Below are 26,740 nucleotides of genomic sequence, written 5' to 3' on the forward strand. Positions count from 1 at the left end.
GTTATAGTCACTCTAGATCACGTGGATGTAAATGCTACAGTTGACCTTGCAATCACTGTAGAACACCACGTTGAGCCTCAAGTATAACCCATTTATGAGGAAAACTAAAATCACACTCAAGAGGCTGACCCATTAAGAAGATCCGAAAGAGAGACAAGGCCTGTAAATCGAGATGATTACATCGTATACTTACAGGAGCACAAGCTTGATATAGGGATGGAAAAGGATCCTGAATCCTTTGCATAAGTCAAACAAAGTGCTAACCATTCTCATTGGTTTGATGCTATAAAAGATGAGTTGAAATCCATAAAGGGCAATAAAGTATGAGATCTTGATGAATTACCCTCTGGAATAAAGCCGATTGGTTGTAAATAGATATTTAAAACCAAACGGGACTCCAAGGGTAATGTCGAAAGATATAAAGCCAGACTTGTTGCCAATGGTTTTATCCAGCATAAGGGCATTAACTTTAAGGAGACTTTCTCACCAATATCTAAGAAAGACTCATTCAAGATCATAATGACTCTTGTAACTCATATGGATTTAGAGTTACATCAGATGGATGTAAAGATAATGTTTCTTAATGGGGATCTGAATGAGAATGTATACATATTACAACCCGAAAGTTTTGTAGCCCATGACTTAGAACAACTAATTTGTAAACTAAAGAAGTTCATCTATGGGTTGAAACAAGTATCACGACAGTGGTACCTAAAGTTTCATGAAGTAATTTCCTCATATGACTTTGTAAAAAACACTGCAGATGAATATATCTACATTAAAATCAGTGGTAGTAAGTTCATTATGATAATTTTGTATGTTGATGACATTCTATTAGCTAGCAGTGACATCAGGATGTTGAGCGACACCAAGAAATTCTTATCACAAAGATTTGAAATGAAAGACCTTGTGATGCCTCTTATGTCATTGACATTGAGATTTGTCGTGACAGATCTCGTGGACTGCTCAGCTTGTCACTGAGGGCCTACATTACTAGTATACTCAAAAGGTATGGCATGCAAAATTGTGCTCATGGACAGTCACCCATTGTAAAGAGTGATAAATTCAGCCAATGAATCGAATGAAGGAATTTTCGTACGCGTCAGTAGTAGGAAACATCATGTATGCTCAAGTCTGCACGTGGTCGGATATTGCCTTTACTATTGAAATGAAGGGCGAGTATCTATCTAATCAAGGAACGCAGCATTGCATAGTTGCAAAGATAATGTTACACTACCTAAAAAGAACGAAGGACTTCGGACTCACCTACATGAGATCTGACCATTTGGAGTTAGTTAGATACTAAGACGTAGATTATGCTGGCTGCGTTGATACTAAGAAGTCCACCTTAGGCTATATCTTCATGATGGTTGTGGGGTTGTATCTTAAAAAAGCATGAAACAGTCAACTATAACGTAATCCACCATGGAAGCTGAATTAATTACTTGTCATCTAATCAGGCATTGTGGTTACAATGTTTCTTTTCTGGTTTGTGGGTACTAGAGCATATCCCGAAACCATTAAGAATATTTTGCGATAATTCAGCTGCGATTTCCTTATCTAGTAACAACAAGCATTCATCAAGGTCGAGGCACATCGACATCAAGTACCTTGTTATAAAGGAAAGAGTTTAAAATCATCAAGTGTCTGTAGAGTTCATCGGCACTAAGCAGATGATTGCGGATCCGCTCACTAAAGAACTCTCTATCACTTCATTTCAGGAGCATGTAACATCCATGGGAGTTTTTGATCCCAAAGATGTTTTCAGTTAGTGAGAGTTGAGCATGTTTTTAATTTCACAGACATTGAAAAGATCTCATTTGAGAAAGTTATTCAATGATTCTAATATAAAGTTAATTTCTGCTTTTCTTTAAGTATGCGCAAATTCTTGAGTAAGTAAAACTATAGTCGTGTCTCGTTGGAGACATTTGGAAAGCTTCAGGACCTTTTAAGGATGACACACATCATCACATTACGTGTGTAATCCTTATACCACACTTTCCAGTTCCAGATTTATGTCGTCAAGACTATTAGTATTTGTGACCACGCTTAGCCTCATTTCGCTTAGATAAAATGTTGTGATGACTACCGCAATTCGATACTGACAGTCTTAATGGACCGGATTGTCATAGCACTACCCATATTATCCAACAATGTAATCAATTAACCATTTAGATGTTTCTTCAAACCAAAAACATGTTTTTCAAAATATTAATCATTGACATTGATCAAATATGGCCCAAGTGGGAGAATGTAAGAATTCTATAAGGTGGGCCTTATTGATCAACGGTCTAGATAGTCGTAAGGGTTGGATAATGTGGTTGGGTATAATAGTGGGCCCCACTAAGTTGTGATACATTCAGAAATTCAAGGGGTGGAGTGCTACAACTGTAATACACACACAGTGTTTTAGAGGAGCTAGGATTGTCAAATTCGCGTGGAGCCATAGGGAGAAGAGTTTTGATGGGTTTCAAACTCCTTTGCCCTCTGTAACTATAAAACTAAGTTGGGTCCCTAATCCAACACCATCGACTGAAGTTATAGCCCCATCACTGTTTCTCTAAAGGGTGTAAGGAGAGGAAGACCTCAGCATCTCATCTTCAACAATGGCATCCCAACAAGGTAAGCCATCTAGCCCTTCAGATCTTCATATCCGATGCATAACACAGTCCTTGCTAGTTCGCATATAGACTTACATTCCAACCATGAAGGCTGGACTTGAGTGTGGACTATTGCTTTTTCTTATTAGTCTCATTTTTAAGAGTTCTATCTGCACAACATACTTTTTTCTGTCTTGTTCGGTGTAGATCATAGGTTTTTTTGAGGGAAAAATTAACAAGTCGATAAGTTGGCTTATGGAATGGACCAACTCTACTGAACCAGCATAGGCCCAGTAAAACTTGAGCTTGATAAGGCGTCTACATCCAAAAACAGGCCTACCTTTAAGGATGTCGATGCAACTGTAAGGACACTCAAAGAACACAACTATGAGCTCTTTTGAATAAGCCGTCTTCTGACCTAATGGGTCGATTACAGATCGATCATAGGTCGGATATAGATCGACCATAGGTCGTTACTATCCAGCCATAGCTCAGTCATAATTCGGCCATTGGACGACCATAGATCGGCCAACGTTTGGTTACAGGTCGACGACGTCCTATGACAAGGTCAAGAACCATTAACGCCTAGCTGAAGGTAACATGGATCCTTCGACCCAACCATCGGTCGAAGATGGTGAATGCTGATCTGTCAAGTAGATTAGTGTCGCTTATTCCCAAGTCTCACCCGCTTATGGGAGTCGACCTAAATCCGAGCTACAGATTCAAGGAATCTCCTAACATCCTGAAGATCTCTCCGTAGATCTTCGAGGGATAAGATCAGATCCCGATAGCTTCGGAAGTCAGTAATCTCGCAAAGATCCCAGATCCGAACGGATCTCCAAGATATCAGGGAAGAGTCCTCGTGCAATTATACTCCCTTCCCTATATATAGAGGTGTCTCCAACCATCCAAGGTATGCTCATTCTTACCCTAGCACTCGACTGGTGTCTCTTTCTAGAGACCCTACCCTACAACAAAAGACCCCGTTCCTGACGTAGGCATTGGAGAGTCCCCTGCACTAGCTAGGGTCTCCTTTGTTTCTCATTTGCACCTGTGCAGGTTCAGGAGGGTCAACCGCAGAGGGTCTGCCGGAAAACTGCATCAACAGTTTGGCGCCGTCTGTGGGAATGACATTCTAAGTCGTTTTTAGCTTTACTAGCAACATCTACGATGGCTAGGGGAAAGAAGAAAGCTCAATCCCCTCCGGTGGCGATTCCAATCGCAACCCTACCTACGACTAGTTGTGCCCCAGAACTGCTAGAGTAGCCAAGGCATCCCGAGCCACAGGAGAGCCATCAAGGTTCCTCCTTTGGCTCAGGAAGATGCGGTTAGCAGACTCATGCAAAGAACGATCGAATAAATAACCTCAAAAGAGAGGTCGGGGATATAAGATTAGACCTGGGCCAAATGATGCAATTGTTGGAACAAATTCAACCTCAACATGCATCGAGGGCCGACGGTCCTTCCCATCCTTCCTGCATGCATGCCGCCCCCAGCCGATCTAGCCGCAGCACCAACATGCACCAGGTGCCAGTGAAGGAGATCAACAGCCGAATTATTATCCCTCCTAGCCTATTGGCGTGTCGGTTGCCCCTCAGCCGAGCCAGCAGTATGCTCCAGCTCGACCTGTCCCATCTCACGTGTCTGAGACTGTGCCTTTGCGTGCCTCTGACCTATGTCATGAGATAGATCAGAGGAGGCGCAACAGAGCTTCAGTTGAGGCCACTGCCGAGAGTGGGGAACTGTGGAGAGCCGAGCTAAAGATCCTGCAATATCAGATCAGAGATATGCAGGAAACTTACCGAGCTAACGCGATAACGCTCGCGACGGAGGAGACCAAATCCCCATTCACCGCCAATGTCATGCAAACACGATTACCGAATAGATTTCGATTGCGTCATCACACCCTTCACAGGGAATACTGACCCATCAGAGCACATGGAATCTTTCCAGATTTACATGGAACTCCATAATACTTCTGATGCAGTCATGTGCCAAGCCTTCTCCTTGACTCTGGCTGGCGCTGCTCGACTATGGTTAAAATAGCTAAAGTCGAGGTCTATTAGTTCATTTTCTAAGCTCAGTCAAGCCTTCATTACAAACTTCATCGGAGGGAAGAAGAGACTCAAGGCGCCTGTTCATCTTCTTCAATTAATCCAGAAAGGAGGCGAGCTTCTGAAGGACAATATTAAGCGCTTCAATCTGGAAGCATTACAAGTTCGAAAGCACTCGAACGAGGTCGTCCTAAATGCCATCATGAGCGGGTTGAGGGATAAACCGTTCCTCTTTTCTCTAGATAAGAATCCTCCTACCACGCTGACCGAATTTATGAATCGATTGTAAAAGTATGTTAACACTGAAGAGTCCTGAATCTTACGGGACACCGCCTAAAGCAAAAATCCTCCAGCTACGGAGTAGGCAAAGGTAGAGCCCATCTCGACCAATACGAACAAGAAGAGAAAGGACGATTGATCTCGAGACGATTAAAAGTTGAACTAATGGCTTGATAGTAAGTTCAAAACTTACACTCCTCTCAACAAGATGCTAGAGCAGGTCCTGATGGAAATCAAGGACAAATGTTTACTCCACTGGCCGAATAAATTGAAATCCAATCCTGATAGGAGAAGCAAGAATAAATACTGCTTCTTCCACTGGGATCATGGTCACAATATGAGCGATTTCTTCGACCTCAAGCAGGAAATCGAATCGCTCGTTCGTGACGGCCACCTTGGAGAATACGTCAGCAATAGAGGAGATCAGATCACAGCCGTTGAGGAACAGTCTATCAACAATCAACCAACTAGAGAAATCCACACAATATTTGGAGGTCGTAGAGGTGGGGGTAACTCGCAATGCACGAAAGATGCATGCAAGAAGCATTAGTCGCCCTGAAGAGGAATTTCTGCTCCTCGGCCAACCTTCGAAAGAGAGAAATGTGGAAAAATATAGTATGATATTCACTGAGGAAGATGCCCGAGTTATCCACCTCCCCCATGATGATGTACTAGTAAACACTCTAACCATTGCCAACCGAAAAGTATTTCGAATCCTTGTCGACACGGGATCGTCAGCAGATATGCTCTTCACCCAAGCCTTCGACAAGATGGGAGTTGGTCGGTCTCTATTCCGACCTGTCAAAATTCCATTACTTGGTTTTTCAAGAGGACAGGTCATGCCAGAGGGAGTTGTCCAGCTCCCCCTCTCGTCTGGAGATGAACATAATTAAACCACCATGATGATCGACTTCCTTGTGGTCGACCAACCATCTGTCTACAACGCCATTCTTGGATGACCATCTTTGAACCTCCCATGAGCAGTGGTATCAACTTACCACTTGGTTATGAAATTTCTGACCGAGCAAGGTGTCGGGACCATTAAAGGTGATCGACATGATGCTCGACAGTGCTATGCGATGGTATTGAAAGCTTCGCGTGAAGCGATGACCATTGAGTCGTTGTATCCGCGCGAAGAATCTCAAGAGAGAGGCCGACCCATGTAAGACCTCATTCCAATCCTGCTGGATGAGTCCGACCCATCTAGGACTGTCCAAATTGGGTCATCCTCATCACCACTGTGAGATAGGATGATACCCCTCCTCCGACGTTATGCCGACATTTTCGCGTGGTCCCACGATGACATGCCTGGAATCGATCCCGCTGTCATCACGCATCGACTAAACATCGATCCATCCTCCTGACCAATTCGACATAAGTGACATGCTCTCGGCCTAGAGAGGTGTATCATGATTGAAGAAGAGGTCAGCAAACTCTTTAAAGCCGGTTTCATTGAAGAAGTCTACTACCCGGACTGGGTGGCCAACATCGAACTGGCTAAAAAAGCTAACGGGAAGTGGCGGGTCTATGTGGACTACACAGACCTGAACAAAGCCTGCCTTAAAGATAGCTTCCCCCTTCCCAGAATTGATTAATTGGTCAATAGTACAGCGAGACATGAATTACTTAGTTTTATGAATGCATATTCGGGGTACAATCAAATTGTAATGCACTCTAACGATAAATCTAAGACTACCTTTGTCACTGACAAAAGTCTTTATTGTTACTGTGTGATGCCATTCGGTTTGAAAAACGCAGGAGCGACCTATTAGCGGTTGGTCAACAAGATGTTCACTTGCAAAATAGGGCGGACAATGGAGATATATATCGACGACATGCTCGTTAAGAGTATTGTAGCTATAGACCATGTAGCCGACTTAGAGGAAATGTTCCTCATCCTTCGCAAATACCAAATGAAATTAAATTTGAGCAAATGCACTTTTGGTGTTAGCTTGGGAAATTCCTCAATTTTTTGTTAGTCAGCCAGGGATCGAGGCAAATCCATAAAAAATTTAAGGCCCTCCTCGACATGCAGTCACCAAAGATGATCAAAGACATACAGAGGCTCACTGGAAGAATAGCAGCCCTCAACCGCTTCGTGTCCCGAGTTATGGACAAGTGTCTCCCCTTCTTTAAATTGTTGAAGGGGATGCAAATAGTAGATTAGACTGAAGAATGCGAGGCAGCCTTCCAGCAGCTTAAGCAATACCTAGGATCGCCACCCTTGCTCTCTAAACCGGAGCCAGCAGAAACTCTGTTACTATACTTGGCCGTATCCGATGCAATAGTTAGTTCGGCGTTGATTAGAGAGCATGAGGAAAAATAGTTTCCAGTCTATTACGTCAGCAAAACTCTAGTCCCTGCAGAGACAAGATATCTCACATTGGAAAAGTTGGCTCTAGCTTTGGTTATCTCTTCCCGACACTTATGGCCATATTTCCAAGCTCACACAATCATTGTTCTAACTAACCAGCCACTACGTTAAGTCCTCAAAAAACACAAAGCTTCGGGTCGGCTGACTAAGTGGGTGATCTAATTAAGTGAGTTCGACATCAAATACTAGCCACAGACTATAATCAAAGGTCAGGCAGTGGCCGACTTCATTGTCGAGCTAACTTATTCTCTTGAGCAAGATCAGACCAAGGATCGATCTACAACAGACCTACCCAGGTTAGAACTCACTCCAGGAGTCATTGAACCATCCAACTCCTAGGCTGTTCCTGACCCACCTAGGTGGATGCTTTACGTTGATGGCTCATCCAATTCTAAGGCAAGTAGGGCCGGGATAGTCCTAAAGACTCCTGACCATATGTGTATGCAGTATGCCTTGAGATTTGGATTTTAAGCCTTCAACAATACTGCAGAATACGAGGCCTTACTCATTGGATTCAAATTAGTAGCAAACATGAGGGCTCAACATCTCGAAGTCTTCAGCGACTCACAGTTGGTCGTTAACCAAATAGCTAATGCCTATCAAGCTAAGAAAGAACACATAATAGCCTACCTCTAAAGAGCCAAAGAATTGATTAAAAACTTTTAGAAATGCAACGTCGCCCTGATTCCATAGGCCAAGAATTCAAAAGAGGATATGTTGGCAAAACTTGCTACATCAAACGTGGATGAAATCCTGAGATCCATCCCGATCGAATTTCTGGCTAAGCCAAGCATTAATGAAGCTGAGCTTACAACCGTGCTTCCGGTTACCTCACGATCAAGCTGTAACATCCCAAATTTCGATGACCAAAGTTTGTACTCATGTCCGAGAAAGCTGGGTATTAATAATGTATAAATTGGATGCTTTAAAAATCGCACCTTATTTTTATTTCACATTCAGATACATTCATGAAGGTAACATTCACGAGAATAAAATCAGCTATATTGATTATTTCATCTGAGTAAAAGAATAATCAAATAAATAATCAAATGCCCTCTCAATAGGAGCTTATTACATTTATCGAGTTCGTAGCAGAAGTATAAAACTAAATGGTAAAACTATCTTCGGATTCTTTCAGTATAGTCTTTTATAGGGAGATGGTCCTCTGGGTCTTCAATCTGTACATTACCTGCATCATCTGTACGGTTGGGAGAGGGTCAATGCCCTACTTATAGTGACGATTATCCTTTAAGATTAATAATAATTCAAGAGATTCATAAAAGTAATGTAAGGGTTCTGATACGTCTTGTACTCCACTAATACATGAGGTATCAGTATGCACAAATAACCTACATGAGATGCATGCCTAACAAAGTATGTGCGGCTCATCATACGTAGTGATCATCACAATGTGGAGTATAATTCATAGAAAACCTGATTCAACCCACATCCCATAACTACGGATATTTGCCGGCATGTCCAATGCTAAAGTGGATTTACGAGAACATCTTAAGGTAACACAACACGCGGTTAGGGGATTTACATAACATGATGTGTTCATGGATCGACTATTTGGGATATCCAATCCAGAAAAGGTGATGTAGCACGCATGACAATTTACCTACATCAATTGTGCACCACACTAACCAACCTACGGAATTACGTGTGGACCTAGAGGGCTGCTACATGTAACGCATTACATCTATGATAAGATATTTGAATCACTAGTTGTGATATCTCTTAAGACATCACTTGCACTTATCGAGAACGTGATCTGAATCATGGAGGTTCTAGAATATCAAGACACATGCCCAAGCCTTAAAGATAAATAACACAAGGCCAATGTAATAAAGAGAAGAGTGACAATGGTTAGTTCAAAAAGTGGCAATGGTCAACATAACAAAGAGGAGAGTGATAATGGTTAACTCAATAAAAGAAGAGTAGCAATGGCTAACTCAATAAATAGAAGAGTAGCAAGGGCCAACTCAATAACAAGAAGAGTGGCAAGGGCCAACTCAAATAAGAGACGAGTGGCAAAGGCTAACTCAAATAAGAGACGAGTGGTAGAGCCAATTTAATGAATTTTATGCATGGCCCTACATAAATTCAGAAAGATCACTTGTAATCAATATTATACTGTAAGCTAAAGGCAAATAATTGATGGTAAAACATATAATTGTAGGAAAAATTCAAAGTAATATGAAGGCATATAAAAGGTAAGATAAAATAACATGAAGGCATGTAAAAGGCATGACAAATATAACAACTTAAATTAATGTAAGCTTAAAGGATAAAACCCTCACCTTAAGTTGTTGAGTCGCCCTCTTCTAGGTTAATTGTCCAAGGAGTCTTTTATGATCGAATTCTATGCCAGTCCACCTAGTTTGGATTATTCAATATAGTTTCTTTGATTAGGTGGTTATACTCTTGTCAAGGTGTGCACTAATAAGTTTCAACATGATATATCCAGATCATATCCCAACACAGAGTCAACTTTTGTTTGGCGTATTAGGTTTGAAAGAGAAGGGTTCGTGGCATACTTACTTGAAGGTGTTGGGACCCCGGTGCGTAACCAGCGACCCGGAGAACTGTTGACTCCTTCCTTGATTCTTTCCTTCTTCCTTTCTCTTTCTTTCTTCCTTTCCTTTATATTTCTTTCTTTCTTTCTCTCTTTCCTTTCTTTCTCTTTTCTTTTTCTTTCTTCTTTCTTTCTTTCTTTCTTTCTTTTATTTTCCTTCTCTTTCTTCCTTTTTCTCCTTCTCTTCCCCTCTTGCTGCTATGGCTGGAGCCCTCTCTCTCCTTCTCGTTCTCGCTTCCTTTTCTTTTCTTTTCTTTTATTTTTTTTCCTACCGTCATAGGTCCCTCTTTATAGCTTTTGCTAAGAGTCTTTAGACTCTTCTACGGAGGCTTTTTACGCAGCCTCGTGCGCAGTGAAAAAAATGACATAACTCCTCCAGATTCAAAATGCGAAGAGGTTCCGTGGTGTTCTATGTCCGTTGGAGTTTCAGTTTCTTTCAGTAAATCCGATTGGATCTTGGATAATCTTGGGTTGATTTCATGGCTCCTGAATGGAAGGCTTTGATTCCATCTTACGTGTGGGATGGTTCGATTGGTGGCTCGCGTGGAAACCAGAGCATGGTGTGGTCAAATACATTCCTCTTTGCTCCGTTTTGGACGACTGAGATGTAGGAGTGATCTCCTGCGTGGAAGGAGGAAAAAATGGAAGTTTCCCTTCTTTCCAGAAGGTCTTGCTGCACACGCCCGATCTTGTTGGCGATTGTGCGTGCACATGTGGGTACCAATGTGTGGGGTCTTCATCGCTCTTGTCGGGCCACCAGTACGAACCAATTGGATGGTTCAGATCCTTACGGGGGTCCCTAATGGTGGGCCACTAGCGTCAACAAACAGACACTGTTTGTTCGTTGGGTGCATCCTCTAGCCCATATGCAACTATTTCTGTGCACACACGTGTGTGCATGGGTGCACGTGGGCATTGTGGTTCTGGTCGGCCCAATCTCCCCAACACGATGGACGGTTCAGATCATCTTATTAGATGATTGTGGTGGGCCACAACTCGCCCCAGCAGACGTCATGCGTCGAGTGTGAAAGGAAGAGCGGATTTCCTTCTTTCTTCGAGATTCATTGGGTCAAACTTGGTTTGACCTAATGCTAGGTGTGGTGTGACGTGAATGCACACCTATTAGTGCACTCGCAGGTCGTTATGTGGGGTCCACTGTGATGCCTCTAGTAAATCTACATCGACCATTCATTTTTCCATTTAACTTAAAGTGTTGAGTCCAAAATTAAAACATATCAAGGGTCAGGTGGGCCTTGTTCACAACCCCAAGTGTAGGGTCATGATGTAGTAATAATTTCAGTAAGACCGAAGTCGAATCCACAGGGACTAATCTCGTGAGTAATTTTGAAAGCAATTAGAAGTAGAACTAGAAGAAGATGTAAACCTAAATCTGGAAGTGTAGAGAGAGTAATTGTGAATTATTTAACTAAAACTTAAGAAATTCAAAGGTGGGAACTAGGGTTTCCAAGGATCCACTTATAGAGATTAGGGAGATCTATGCTTGATTTAAGGACACAATTGAAATCAGAATCCCATCCTATCCAATTGGAAGATATCTCATTAAAACCAAATCCGAACTTCCTTTGACCTAATTCTTAATGGATGAGAGTTGTGCGAACTGAAAGTGATTTTATCACAAAACCATGCCTAGGAGATAATGGCTCACAATAGGATATACCAATCTCATAACTAAACATAGGAGAATCATGAAGATTAAAAGGGATTCCATCATCTAACCATGCCCATGAGACGATGGTGAACAACAAGATTTCTTAATTTCACAATCTCCATACATGAAAAGAACATAGTCAGAGTTATTGCAGATCTATTGTAATTTGAGTCATAATAAACCATTAAAAGCTGAAAGTATTTCTTAAATATCAAACTAGAATCAAAGAGAGTTCAACATAAACATGAATCAAAGTAATAGAAAAATCCCATCACACTACAAGCTTCACCTCTTAGCCCTAGCTAAGGTTTAGCCAACCATAGACATGATTGGAAATAAAACCCTTGAAGAAAGCATGAAAAACTAAGGAAGAAGAAGAACGCTTGGTGATGGCTCTCCACGCTTTTGCTCCACTCCTTAAACCCTAGATTATCCCCATGTATGCCCTGGAGACTCCTATTTATAGTTGTGCAGCACCTCCTTTTCCACCTCTTTGGAAAAATCCAGAAACTGCCTCAAGTTTACTCACTCCTGCATAACTTTGTGTAACTTCACGTGATCCATTCGATGACATCGAACAGCCTTCGATGTTATCGAAGGTATCTGAAAGTGCCCTGGTTTGTCAATTAGCGTGAGTGTTAAGTCAGCTAGACTGCAGAGCCTTATAAGAAGATTGATCAAAACATCTGCCTCAACCGGATGTGCGCACGAACTCGCCACAGGTAAATCTAAGCCTCACATCCCATGTCTCAAAATACCAGGTATATAAAACCCTTAAAACAAATTAGAACATCATAGGGTTTTTAAGTTAAGAAAACTTTTTCAAAAATAAAAAATCTCTAAGTTTTCTTGCTTTGTCGATTTATCGATAATAGGATCGATAAAATCGAGATGTACTGTTGATGTCCTCGAAAACTCAATCAAAAAAATCGAGTGAGGACATAAAATGTCCAGCAACTACATATACATCTGGACAGAATTATTGATGTATCGATTCCCATATTGATATCATCGATATTTGAATATCGAGTTTATCGAAGTAGACTCGATATAATCGACAGTAGAGTATTTGTGTCCCTGTTTTTTATAGGAAAATCATGAAGACTTTTGATATATCGAAGTACCCTCGATATCCTCGGAATTTAAATATCGATGATATCGAAAAGCCTTCGATGATATCGGTCTTGGACACATTCTTTTCAGCAACATTTTTCTAGTGGTTTTTATTTCTGATCGAGGGCTACTCGATAGAATCGATATTCAAATATCGATGATATCGAGGCAGGATCGATGGCATCGAGAGTGGACATAAACTTATCTAGAAAGCTTACTGGAAAATCCTTTGGATTTATCGATGCACGACACTGCCTTTGATATCATCGGTACTCAAATTCCGATAATATCGAGTATACCTCGATCATATCTTTTGGCCTGAAAAATTTTGAAGCAAGTCCCTCTCATTTTCAAATGTCGAGGAATCGAACCTCGCATCGATGGAATCGGAGTTCGAAATCCGATGACATTGATACATGTTTCAATTCCCTCGACCAGTTGGCAATAGGTTTCAAAAGCGTATAACATTTGAGTTTGTATCATCGAGCAGACCGTCGATGCTATCGAGAGTATACGCTAGATGATATCGAACTCTGTCATAAATGTGATCGTTTTATATCCGTTGGAGCCTTTTGTATATATAAAGAGGACTTGTCTATTATTGTTGGCAAAGAAAGAATATAGTGCTTTTAAGTGTTTAAACTTAGATCATTTACCCAAAGCCCTTTCTCTTAAGGGAGTTCATCCTCCAATCCACCCTCATCATTGAGGGATTGGGGAATGAACTTCCACATTCAAGGATCCTCCAGCTACTACCTTAATAGCAAATCATTAAGCTGGGATGCCTTGAATGCATAGATGACTGGCATCACTCTATCTTCCTTATAGGAAAACATTTTATAGAGTAGGATTTTGTCTTCACCTTGACCCAACCCGAAGCCTTGTATTGGTACATCATCTATATTGCGAATCAAGGAAGCAGAAGATTCTTCGTCAACAAAGGAGGAAATCTTTAACAACGTGATGAATGGAACTCATCCACTTATCTGTAAGTTATTAAAGTCCCGAGGATACTTGTGATCATTCCTTTTTAGGATTTAGTCTAAGGTATTTCTCACCCCTTCAAGCCCTCGTAGGAGGCCTCTGGCAGGAGTGTACATGGTGGGTGCGCTGTATTGACCCTTGCTCTGTGGAGAGCATAAATAGTTAGGGTCTTATGGAAGATCCTTAGCCAGTGTGCCTAAAAGTGAGTGCGTTGTGTTAACCTTTGCTCGTGAGAGCATAAACAGTGAGGTTCCTTATGTGGATCCTTGGCCAGTGTGCCTAAAATCGGGTGCTTTGTGTTGACTCTTGCTCAGGGAACATAAACAGTCAGCCTCGGTATAGGTTGTAAAGGTTGAAGGTGAACCTGATTTAAAACCTTAGGTTTGAGGTGAACTGCTGTGAAACCTCCTTAGTGAAATCTGGTACACTCAAGGGTTGAATGCGGTTACCGGGAGTGGAGTAGACAAGTAGTCGAACCACTATCAAAATGACTGTGTTTAAGATTACTCTTGTCTTTCATTTGAATATGTGATTTCCTTAATTACTTTCATATCTAATTATCTGAGATCACACCTCAGACATAGTCACAGTCATATCCATCATAGACTAGTTTGCATTTTGTTCATCTCTCAAATAGTTTGTGGTTGGATCCTCTACCAGGCTTGGAAGCCAGGAGAGTTACTCTTGAGTAATCCTAATATATGCTTGTTATTAGGATTAGTGTGATAGGATTTTAAAATATCGTAAAATTATTAAAAAAGTCCTATTCACTCCCCTCTAGGACATACCGGCATATTCCTACTTCAACTAAAGCGGTCTTTATCGCAATTTCAGTATCTTTTCTACATGCTTTTTCTATGCTTTTGTAGCTTCATTCGGACTTTGTAACCTTCAATGTCATCGAGCATTGTTCGAGGAATCGATAATGTATCCAAAACAATCCAAAGAGTTAATCCAATTTCTTTAATAAATTCGATGTCATTAAAGAGACCTTCGATGTCATCGAGCAGATCTTTGATGTCATCGAGGAGTGCTTCAAGTATTTAAAAATGGTGCCCAATGTGTCCAGTGAGTTTTGTCGAAATTCCACAGAAAATTTAATGTTATCGAGCAGGTCTTCGATGTCATCAAGCAAGGCTTCGAGTCATCGAACAAGTTCTCGAGTCATCGAGAAACGTCTTCAATTTATCCAGTGACCAACTCGATTTTCCTTCATAAATTTGATGTCATCGACCTATGTTCGATGTCATCGAACGTGTCCTCAATGGCATCGAACGGTGTTCGATGATACAGTAAATGTGTATTATGCACTTGTTCTTTTGGATTCGTTCCTTCTCCACTTGGTTTTTTTGAATCTTGGGACCTTGAAATCTTCAATCTTTATCTCCTAAGATCCATTCTTTGCATTGGTGATCTTGAAGCGTCAATTGCATACTTTTAACACTTTTTCCAGTCCAAGCTCTTAAATTCACCTTGCAACACAAATATGAGTAAAATAGAACATTAAGCAGTATCATGTTCATAAAACCAAGAAATAAATGGAATTCAATATGCAATATTTGATCCTCAACATAATCCCCAACCAGCATTTTGTTAGTCCCAAGCAAAGAATGCAAAAAATAAATCTCAATGTTTAATGTTAGAAATCTTTTTGGAAAAACAATCCTTCGTACATTCAAGTATGAATTGGTAAAATTAAGATATGAACGTGAGATTTTGAAAACTTAGAACTGAATCTCCTAAGCAACCAATCTAGTAGGTTCTCCGTCCATTAATTTGAAGCATAATTTGTATATTAAGTTTTTCAATGTGCTCAGTGAAAGTCATTTTACTTCTCGTACGAATACTATCAATTTATCATGTTAGTTATGCTCATCACTTCAAGACTGGTTTGAAACTCAAGTACTGATTTCGAACTCATCCCCTTCACCTTTTTCTAGTTTTTGATTTTATATCGACGGTCAGTTTTTATTTTTGCATTCTTTTTCAATTTTTTTTCATTCTTTTTCATGACTTCTTTGTCGATCTCCTATTTTTTTTACTGGTTCTTTTCTTCTTTTAAGGTGGATAAAATTCTCAAGACTCGATTTTCACCATCTATCAATAATTCACATACTAACAATCAGAACTTCTAGCATGTCTCACAGAAGGCAAATCAAATGTGTCTTGTGATTTAAATTAACATGGCATTCAAACTACCTCTCAATCAATTTAACGCAAGAACTTAGGTGATAAATCACTTAATTGATCCGACTCTAATAATCCAAAATTCAATCTCTATCCTATCATACCCAAAACATTCTTAAGTACACAATTCATCACTTCTCAAATAGATTTCAATAAGAAATATTGAAACTTTTCAAAATTTTTGCTTAAAACAAAGAAAATACTGATTAGTTTACCTAATCCCCCATCCCTAACCAAAAAATCTACATTGTCTTCAATGTAAAAGCAATAAGCATGGAATGCAAAAGAGGCAATGAAGAGAAAAGGGAAGTGATGGAAAGGTAATACCTGAAGAAGGAATTTTATGGCTCTTCCAATGATCTCAGTGGGAAAGATGGGTTAGCATAAAAGATTCAAACAAACGGTAAGCAAACTATCCTAAAACGGAAGAAAGCAAACGATCCTAAAATGGGGGAAAGTAAACTATCCTAATCCTAAACTAGGAAAGTAAGGGAAAAGCTACTTCGTCATGCTACAAGGTTCCTCCTCTAGCCAATATCTTGATAAATTTCTCAGTAGGTTTCTCAACAAGATTATCCAAAAGCCCTTTTTACAATAAGTTTGGATGCCCTGGAGCATGAATTTCCAGATAAATTTGTGGACCTCAACAAAAAGTTTTTTTTTATTCTCTTGAGGTGTCTAAAGTATATATGATTCATCTGTGATAGAAAAAAGTGTCAATGTTAACATTAACATGGTGAATCAGAGACTACACGTAGATGAAATTCAGAAAAAATCTTAGAAAAATGATGTAGTCTTGACACATTCCGAAGTTTCAGACTCCGGTTCAATTTCCAGCTCCTCCTCCTTTAATGATAAACATTTAGGATCTAGGAAAGAAGGGGCTTCAAAATAAGGGTTCTCTCTGTCAGTGACAACTATCGAGATATTGTCTTGCGAGGCATCCACTATTTCTTTTATCATGTGATCGTCTGAATCTACAAAGTGTGCCAAGAAATGTCTAAAGAGTTGGAAAATTCAGTTGAGAGTGACTCATTTTCCACATTGAAGTTTGTGATGATCTGCCCAAGGATTCCATCGTCTCTGGAAGTGGATGGAAGCATGATCTCTTGCTCTTCATCATGGTGAGAATAAATAGTCACCAGATATATCTTATCTTGCTTACATAGGTAGATTAAAAATTGACTTTAAAAATCGACAAGCAAAGAATTGATGTAAAGACTCTATTCATCGGTACTACTCAGTAAAGGCATTGTATTGTTAAGGGTTGACAATTCAGATGATGACCTTAATTGAATGGTTTTAAATTCTAGAGTCATATAAAACAACTTGTTCATCTCTTGAATCATATCATCATTCAATTCAGGGGAGTAGTCTAAAAATATCTCACAAAAGTTGAAAGGGTTAGTTGAAAGTGGTTCATCTTCCACACTTAAATTAGTCATGTCAGATGGGTGGAGTAGATCACTAAGGTTGACGATTTCCTAAACCTCTTGATCATTGATATGGGTCAAACTTGAAATTGAATCCAGAGGGATTTGAGCCATGCATTCATGATTGTCATCCCAATACTCATAATCTTCCAATTCAGTGCAGTACACACGTGGAATGAGGTTGCTTTCTTCACATTCTATTCTTAAATTGGGTTGAGGTTCGAATAAACTAACCTTTTCCTTATCATTGAAACTAAGTGTGTCATGCGAGTGAAGTGTGTCAATGTCATTATATTTGAAAGAAACCCACATCTCTTGATCATTCCTTTGGACCGTCATCGAGATCGACTCTTCAAGAAATTGAACCATATGCTCATTAACACAATCCAACTCTTCATTCTCAATTTCAGTATTCTCCATAATTGCATCACATGAACCCCACTATTGTATATCTTATATAAGTTCTTGAAATCTTTAGAGCATGTTTTGCTGGATGAGCTCTAGAGTTTGTGTGGAATTTTGAAGTGAATTCTTTTGTTTCATTTTTTATTACATCTTAGAAGTATAAGACCCAAGAGAATTGTCACTATAATGTATTATTGATTCAACTTTCCAATCTTGATGTTTCCACTGATCATAAGTAGGGAGTTGGGAATGAAGAATTTGATTGAGTTGAGGTTGGGGTGAACTGGCATCCATTAGCTTATCAGGGCGCTATTCAAGTGCTTTTATCATTCTTTTGATGTTAGCAAAATCGTCTGTGTAACCCAGAAGTGACTCCTCTTGGATCGTTTCTTGTTGGGTTTCAAAGGTAGAGGACCCAAGAGAATTGTCATTATGATGTATTGCTGGTTCATCATCCCAACATTGATGTTTCCACTGATTGTAGTCATACGGGTCATAGGTGGGAGAATTTGGTGGTTATTGGTACATATTATCACCCATAATATAATCTCTCATTGTTTTATTCTTGTTTGATGGGTGATTATTGTTCTTACTCTTATGATAACCCCAACAATCATGTACTGTTTTCTTAATCTATGGGGTGTAGTTATTCTCCCACATATGATCACGTAAAGATTTTTTTAACCGGTGGAGCATTGTATTTTGTTTGGTTCTCAATGATATTTCCAAAATTTTTTTGAGACATAGGCTATTTCCTATCATAATCATCATACATCTCTTCCTAATGTCTCCTAGCTATCTCAGCATACTGACGTTCCCACTCTTGCATGGTAAAACCCTAACACTGAATCTAATCCTAAAAGAGAATAAAAGAAAAATCCTACAGCAATATGAAAATCTAGAAATAGAATGATAGAGAGAATTAGAAAGAAGTTACCAATTTAGAAGGTTCTATGTTAGGATCCTACTAAAGAAAAAGGAAAGTGAATTGGTTTCTAAAAAGGAAATAAGGAAAGCAGCCTAGTCTCTAAAAACAAAAAAAAGGAAAGTTTTTAAACACAGAAATGTAAAGTTTCTAAAAAGAGAAAAAGTTAGTTTTTAAAACCAAATTAGGAAAGTTTCTATCCTAGAATTATAAAGTAGTTTCTAAAAATAGAAAAAGAAAGTTTCTAAACCTAAAAATAGAAAGCTAAGTTAGTTTCTAAAATAAAATAGAAAAACCTTAATCCTAAAAATAAAAAACAGAAAAACCCTAATCTTAAACTAATTCCAAAACTAGTCAATCTTAGAAAAACGCAGCCATTAATCCCTGACAACGACGCTACAAACTTGTTCACAACCCCAAGTTTAGGGTCGCGATGTAGTACTAATCTCGGTAAGACCGAGGTCAAATCCGCAGGGACTAATCTCATTAGTAATTCTAAAAGCAACTAGAAGTAGAACTAGAAAAAGTTGTAAACTTAAATCTGGAAGTGTAGAGAGAGTAATTATGAATTATTTAACTAAAACTTAAGAAATTCAAGGGTGGGAACTAGGGTTTCCAAGGATCCACTTGTAGAGATCAGGGAGATCTATGCTTGATTCGATGACACAATAGGAATCGAAATCCCATCCTATCCAATTGGAAGATATCTCAATAAAACCAAATTCGAACTTCCTTTGACCTAATTCTCAATGGATGAGAGTTGTGAAAACTGGAAGTGATTTCATCACAAAACCATGCCCAGGAGACAATGGCTCATAATAGGATATACCAATCTCATAACCAAACATAAGAGAATCATAAAGATTAGAAGAGATTCCATCATCTAACCATACCCACGAGACGATGGTGAACAACAAGACTTCCTAATTTCACAATCTCTGTACATGAAAAGAACATACTCAAAGCTATCACAGATTTACTGTAATTTGAGTCACAATAAACTATTAAAAATTAAAAGTATGTCTTAAATATTAAACTAGAATCAAAGAGATTTCAACATAAACATGAATCAAAGCAATAGAAAACATCCCATCACACTACAAGCTTCACCTCTTAGCCCTAGCTAAGAGGTTTAGCCAACCATGGACATGATTGGAACTAAAACCATAGAAGAAAGCATGAAAAACTAAGGAAGGAAAAAGAAGAACGCTTAGCGACGACTCTCTACGCTTTTGCTCCACTCCTCAAATCCTAGATTAAGGATGCCTTGGGGATTCCTATTTATAGTTGTGCAACACCTTCTTTCACACCTCTTCGAAAAAATACGGAAACTGCCTCAAATTTACTCACTCTTGTGTAACTCTACATAACTTCGCGCGATCCATTTGATGACATCGAACAGCCTTCGATGTCATCAAAAGTATCTTTTCTACATGCTTTTTTTGCGCTTTTGTAGCTTCATCCGGACTCTGTAACCTTCGATTTCATTGAACGTATCATCGAAGAGGCCTTCGATGTCGTCGAGTATTGTTCGAGGAATCGATAATGCGTCCAAAACAGTCCAAAGAGTTAATCCAATTTCTTCAAAAAATTTGATGTCATTGAAGAGACCTTCGATGTCATCCAGCAGATCTTCGTGTCATTGAGGAGTGTTTCGAGTAATCGAAAATAGTGCCCAATGTGTCCACCAAGGTATGTTGAAATTTCATAGAAAATTCAATGTCATCGAGCAGGTCTTCGATGTCATTGAGCAAGGCTTCGAGTCATCGAGAAATGTCTTCAACTTGTCTAACGACCAACTCGATTTTCCTTCATAAATTTGATGTCATCGACCTGTGTTCGATGTCATTGAACGTGTCCTTGATGTCATCGAATGGTGTTTAATGAACAGTAAATGTGTATTATGCATTTGTTCTTTTGGCTTCGTTCCTTCTCCACTTGATTTTCTTGAATCTTGGGACCCTGAAATCTTCAATCTTTGTCTCATAAAATCCATTCTTTGCATTGGTGATCTTGGAAAGTCAATTGCATGATTTTAGCACCTTTACCAGTCCAAGCTCTTAAATTCACCTTACAACATAAACATGAGTAAAATAGGACATTGAGTAGTATCATGTTCATAAAACCAAGAAATAAACGGGGTTCAATATGTAATATTTGACCCTCAACATGCCCTAAAATTAATGATTAATGGTTGATCTATCCATTGGGTTATTTTTACAATGATCTATGGGCTAAAATTTGATGTGTACAGTTAACTTAAGATTCATAGTCATGGTATAAAATTTCACATTAATCGGATAGTGGAAACTACGTGATTTAGAATTCAAGGGTTTAGGTTAATGGTACTTTCGTAATTATTGCTGATATAAGAGTTTTGTGAAATCTAATGGTTCTACATGGTTGTAGGCACGTTTCCAACCAATTCTTACAAAAGAAGTCACATCTAAATCATTATGGATAAGGAGTTATTCACTAATTCACTTAAGAGAAGGTACATATGTCAAGTCACATGATGGATGGTCTTGTCTTTAAAATTAACGGTCAGATGATTGGATCTATTGAATGGAGGTAATTCCCAATGGTTAGTTTAGTGTCAGGGTGAGGATGTAAGGCTAGGATAGTTGGATTGGTATCGTACACGTGTACATATTAAGTAAATTTCTTGGTAATGCTTGAGAACTTTCAATACTCGAGTATTGAAATGTTCAGGGTGTTACAATCTACCCTCCTTAAACATAATTTTGCCCCTAAAATTTAATACTTCCATTATACAAGTCATTTGTTATGCCTCTAAGGATTCCCTATTTTCTGTGTTCAAGGTAATATGAATAGATGGTTGTAGTGAGTTTGTGCCTGATACACAGATCCTTCGCCTGCACAGTATAGAGGATTTATCGGTATCAATTTATAATCCTATTAAATCTCGGTCCTTTGCTTGATCAGGGCATGGGGATCATTTAAGATTTTTGAGGACTTAGAATTTAGGTCAAACCGTGTAAATTTCATGTAAACATAGTTCCATCTGTCCATAATCTTGTTTGTTTTAAACTCAGGGGAAATAATCACGAAATCTTATATTCTCATAAAGGATGAATCTAACGTGGATCATTATGCTTTCACCGCGTACTTTGTTCACCTGATACGTTACCCGAGATTTCTTTTATTATCCTCGGTGATTCAATTTGCTTAAAATTTCAATGTATTACTCAGAATGTAGATATATATGTCTAAGTGTGTGTATTATTGGTTACAATGAAATTGGGACGCTACATCCTACACCCCTTAAAAGAAAATCTCAACCTAGAGATTTGATATTTGGGTTAAACCTCTCGTGCTTTGCTTGAATGTGGTTCATAATCCCATGGTCCCGATCATTCATTATCTTTGAAAAAAAAAGTCTCGTTTCGCCCTAAAAGCCAGATATCCTAACCGGATTAGATGACAATGGATAGGCTAGGTTTCATAAAGGATAGTCAACTCATCCATTCATTGTTGAACCTAAGATCTAGTGTCATCATTTATATGAACGGTTGTAGATTCCCACAATCGTTTTATATTGACTGCCCGTCACTCCAAGAATTTTAACTTTCGATCCATATGTCCAACTTATTTGAAATTTAGAATCTAAGCCCCTAACTTATTCTTGACACTCCAGAAAAATCCATGAGGCAAGATTTGATGGTTCGGGGGTGTTTCACCTTTGTGAGGTGTATAAAAGCTTGCTGTCCAGTAGCAATTTCTACTGATTTTTGTTACTGTCGGATTTTTATGGAATTTTATATAGATTTATTCGATGTGAAATTTTAGAGGAAGGTTAATGGAGACCTAAGCGATCTATTGGAAAATTTTCAAAATTTTCTAATGTGTCTTCTTTCTGCAACTAGTGGGGATTTCGCCATGTGTTAAAATTTCATCGAAATAGTCAAAAATTCTGGAATAGTTTGAAAATTTCTATTCCCATAAGGGAAACTTGTTCTTCTTGGTTGTGACTCTATTTAAGGATGACTTTAAGTCCAGAAAAAGTTTATTTTGGATTTTAGGGATTTATCCCTGAGGTACCTAGGTTAGTAGTTTCTAAATTCCACATCTACCTTGATAATTCCAATGGGGAATCTGAATTTGGGTTTCTAATTCCTAATCATGTAAAGCTTATGGGGGTCCACTCTCTCAGGCCTAGTTAATATCATTCTTATTCTCTGATACTAACTGTAGCATCCTAAATTTTCACGGACAAAGTTTGTACTCATGTCTGAGAAAACTGGTTGTAAATAATGTATAAATTGGATGCTTTAAAAATTGCACCTTATATATATAATATTTTTATTTCATATCCAGATACATTCATGAAGGTAACATTCACGATAATAAAATCAACTGTATTGATTATTTCATCTGAGTAAAAGAATAATCAAATAAATAATCAAATGCCCTATTAATTGGAGCTTATTACATTTATCGAGTTCACAATGGAAGCATAAAACTAAATAATAAAACTATCTTCAGATTCTTTCAATATAGTCTTCTATAGGGAGATGGTCCTCTGGGTCTTCAATCTGTACATCACCTGCATCATCTGAACGATTGAGAGAGGGTCAATGCCCTACTCATAGTGATGGTTATCCTTTAAGATTAATAATAATTCAAGAGATTCATAAAAGTAATGTAAGGGTTAAGATACGTCTTGTACTCCACTAATACATGAGCTATCATTATACGTAAACAACCTACATGAGATGCATGCCTAACAAAGTGTGTGCGGCTCATCATATGTAGTGATCGTTACAATGTGGAGTATAATTCATAGAAAACCCGACTCGACCCACATCCCATAACTACGGATATTCACCGGCATGGTCAACATTAAAGTGGATTTATGCGAACATCTCAAGGCAATATAATATGTGGTTAGGGTATTTGCATAACATTACGTGCTCATAGAGCGATTATTTACGACATCCAATCCTAAAAAGGTGATGTAGCATGCTTGGTGATTTACCTACATCGATTGTGTACCACGCCAACAACCCACAGAATTACGTGCTGACTAAGAGAGCCACTACCCGTAACGCATTACGTCCATGATAAAATATTTGAATCACCAGTTGTGATACCTCTTAACACATCACTTATATTTATAGAGAACGTGATCTAAATCATAGAGGTTCTGGAATATCAAGACACATGCCCAAGCTTTAAAGATAAATAACACAAGGCCAATGTAATAAAGAGAAGAGTGACAATGGTTAACTCAAAAAGTGGCAGTGGCCAACATAACAAAGAGAATAGTGACAATGGTCAACTCAATAAAAGAAGAGTAGAAATGACTAACTCAATAAATAGAAGAGTAGCAAGGGCCAACTCAATAAGAAGAAGAGTAGCAAGGGCCAACTAAAATAAGAGACGAGTGGCAAATACGAACTCAAATAAGAGACGAGTGGCAGGGCCGACTTAATAAATTTGATAAGGCAAGGGCAAGGCATGTATCCATGACCCCGTATAAATTTATAAAGATCACTTGTAATCAACATTATATTGTAAGCCAAAGGCAAATAATTGATGGTAAAACATATAATTGCAGGGTAAATTCAAAATAATATGAAGGCATGCAAAAGGGAAGATAAAATAACATGAAGGTATGTAAAAGGCAGGATAAATATAACAACTTAAATTCATGTAAGCTTAAAGGATAAAACCCTTACCTTAGGTTGTTGACTTGCCCTCTTCTAGGTTAATTGTCCAGGGAGTCTTTTAGGATTGAATTCTATGCTAGGCCACATGGTTTGGATTATTCAATGTAGTTTCTTTGATTAGGTGGTTATACTCTGGTCAAGGTGTGCACTAATCAGTTTCAACTTGCTATATCCAGATCATATCCCAACACAGAGTCAACTTTTGTTTGGCATATTGGGTTTGAAAGAGAAGGGTTCGTGGCATACTTACTTGAAGGTGTCAGGACCCTGGTGTGCAACCAGTGACCCAGCGAACTATTGGCTCCTTCCTCGATTCTTTCCTTCGTTCTTTCTCTTTCTTTCTTCCTTTCCTTTCTCTTTCTTTCTTTCTTTCTCTCTTTTTCCTTTCTTTCTCTTTCCTTTTTCTTTCATATTTCTTTCTTTCTTTCCTCTCTCTTGCCACTGCGGTTGGAGCCCTCTCTCTCTCTTTCTCATTCTTTCTTCGTTTTCTTTTCTTTTCTTTTTTTCCCTACTGTTGTTGGTCCCTCTTTATAGCTTTTGCTAAGAGTCTCTAGACTCTTTTGCGGAGGCTTTTTATGTAGCCTTACGCATAGCGGAAACAATGGACGTAACTCTTGTGGATTTAAAACGCGAAGAGGTTCCGTGGCATTCTACGTCCGTTGGAGTTTCGGTTTCTTTCAGCAAATTCGATCGGATCTTGGACAATTTTGGGTTGCTCTGAATGGCTCCTGAGTGGAAAGCTTTGATTCCATCTTGCGTGTGGTATGGTTTGATTGCTGGCTCGCGTGGAAACCAGAGCGTGGTGTGGTTGGATACATTCCTCTTTGCTCTGTTTTGGATGATTGGGATGTAGGAGTGATCTCCAGCATGGAAAGAGAGAAAAACGGAAGTTTCCCTTCTTTCCTAAAGGTCCTGCTGCGCACGCCCGACCTTGCTGGCGATCGTGCGTGCACATGTGAGTACCAACGTGTGGGGTCTTCGTGGCTTTGGTTGGCCCGCCAGTACGAACCGATTGGATGGTTCAAATCCTTACGCGGTTCCTTAATGGTGGGCCACTAGCGTCAACAAATAGACACTATTCGTTTGTTGGGTGCATCATCCAGCCCATATGGAACTGTTTCTGTGCACACGCGTGCATGCACGGATGCACATGGGCATCATGGTTCTGGTCGGCCCGATCTCCCCAACATGATGGATGGTTCAGATCATCCTATTGGATGATCATGGTGGGCCACAACTTGCCCCAGTGGACGTCATGCGTCGAGTGTGAAAGGAAGAGAGGATTTCCTTCTTTCTTTGAGATTCATCGGGTTAAACCTGGTTTGACTCGATACTAGGTGCGGTGTGACGTGAGTGCACACCTACTAGTGCACTCGTAGGTCATTATGTGGGGTCCACTGTGATGCTTCTAGGAAATCAACACTAACCATTCATTTTTCCATTTAATTTAAAGGGTTAAGTCCAAAATTGAAGCATATCATAGGTCAGGTGGGCTCCAAAATCAATGATTAATGGCTGATCTATCATTGGGTTATTTTTACAATGATCTAAGGGCTTAAATTCAATGTGTACGGTTAACTTAGGATTCATAGGCATGGTATAATATTTCATGTTATTCGAACAGTGGAAACTACGTGATTTAGAATTCAAGGGTCTAAGTTAATGGTACTTTCGTAATTATTGCTTTTATAAGAGTTTTGTGAAATCTAATGGCTCTAAATGGTTATAGGCACATTTTTAACCAGTTCTTACAAAAGTAGTTACATCTAAATTATTATGGATAAGGAGTTAGTCGCTAATTCACTTAAGAGAAGGTACATATGTCAAGTCACATGATGGATGGTCTTGTATTTAAAATCAACGGTCAGATGGTTAGATCTATTGAATAGAGGTAATTCCCAATGGTTAGGTTTGTGTTAGGGCGAGGATGTAAGGCTAGGATAGTTGGATTGGTATCGTACACGTGTACATATTAAGTAAATTTCTTAGTAATGCTTGAGAACTTTCAATACTCGAGTATTAAAATGTTCGGGGTATTACACAACCTAGATGGACCCGATCATCAAGTACCTAGAGAACGGCGAGCTAACCAAGGATTGAACGGAAGCAAGATGAATGAAGATCAAAGTTACCTGACATACCATACTCAACGGTATACTTGACAAGAAAGGATTCTACCTTCTTTACCTGAGGTGCATCTGACCAGAAGAAGTAGAGTACCTCCTAAGGGAAATCCACGAAGGAATCTGTGGAAACCACTTTGGAGGGCAAGCATAAGCACACAAAGTCATTTGACAGGGTTACTACTGGCCGACTATCCAACATGATGCACGGAAGCTCATCAAGAGATGTGACAAGTGTTAGAGATTCGCAAATGTACCTCAGAAATCGCCAGAAGAGCTCACCCTTATGATCGGGCTATAGCCGTTTGCTTAGTGGGGGATTG

Source organism: Magnolia sinica, chromosome 5, assembly GCF_029962835.1.
Source record: "Magnolia sinica isolate HGM2019 chromosome 5, MsV1, whole genome shotgun sequence".
Taxonomy (NCBI): domain Eukaryota; kingdom Viridiplantae; phylum Streptophyta; class Magnoliopsida; order Magnoliales; family Magnoliaceae; genus Magnolia; species Magnolia sinica.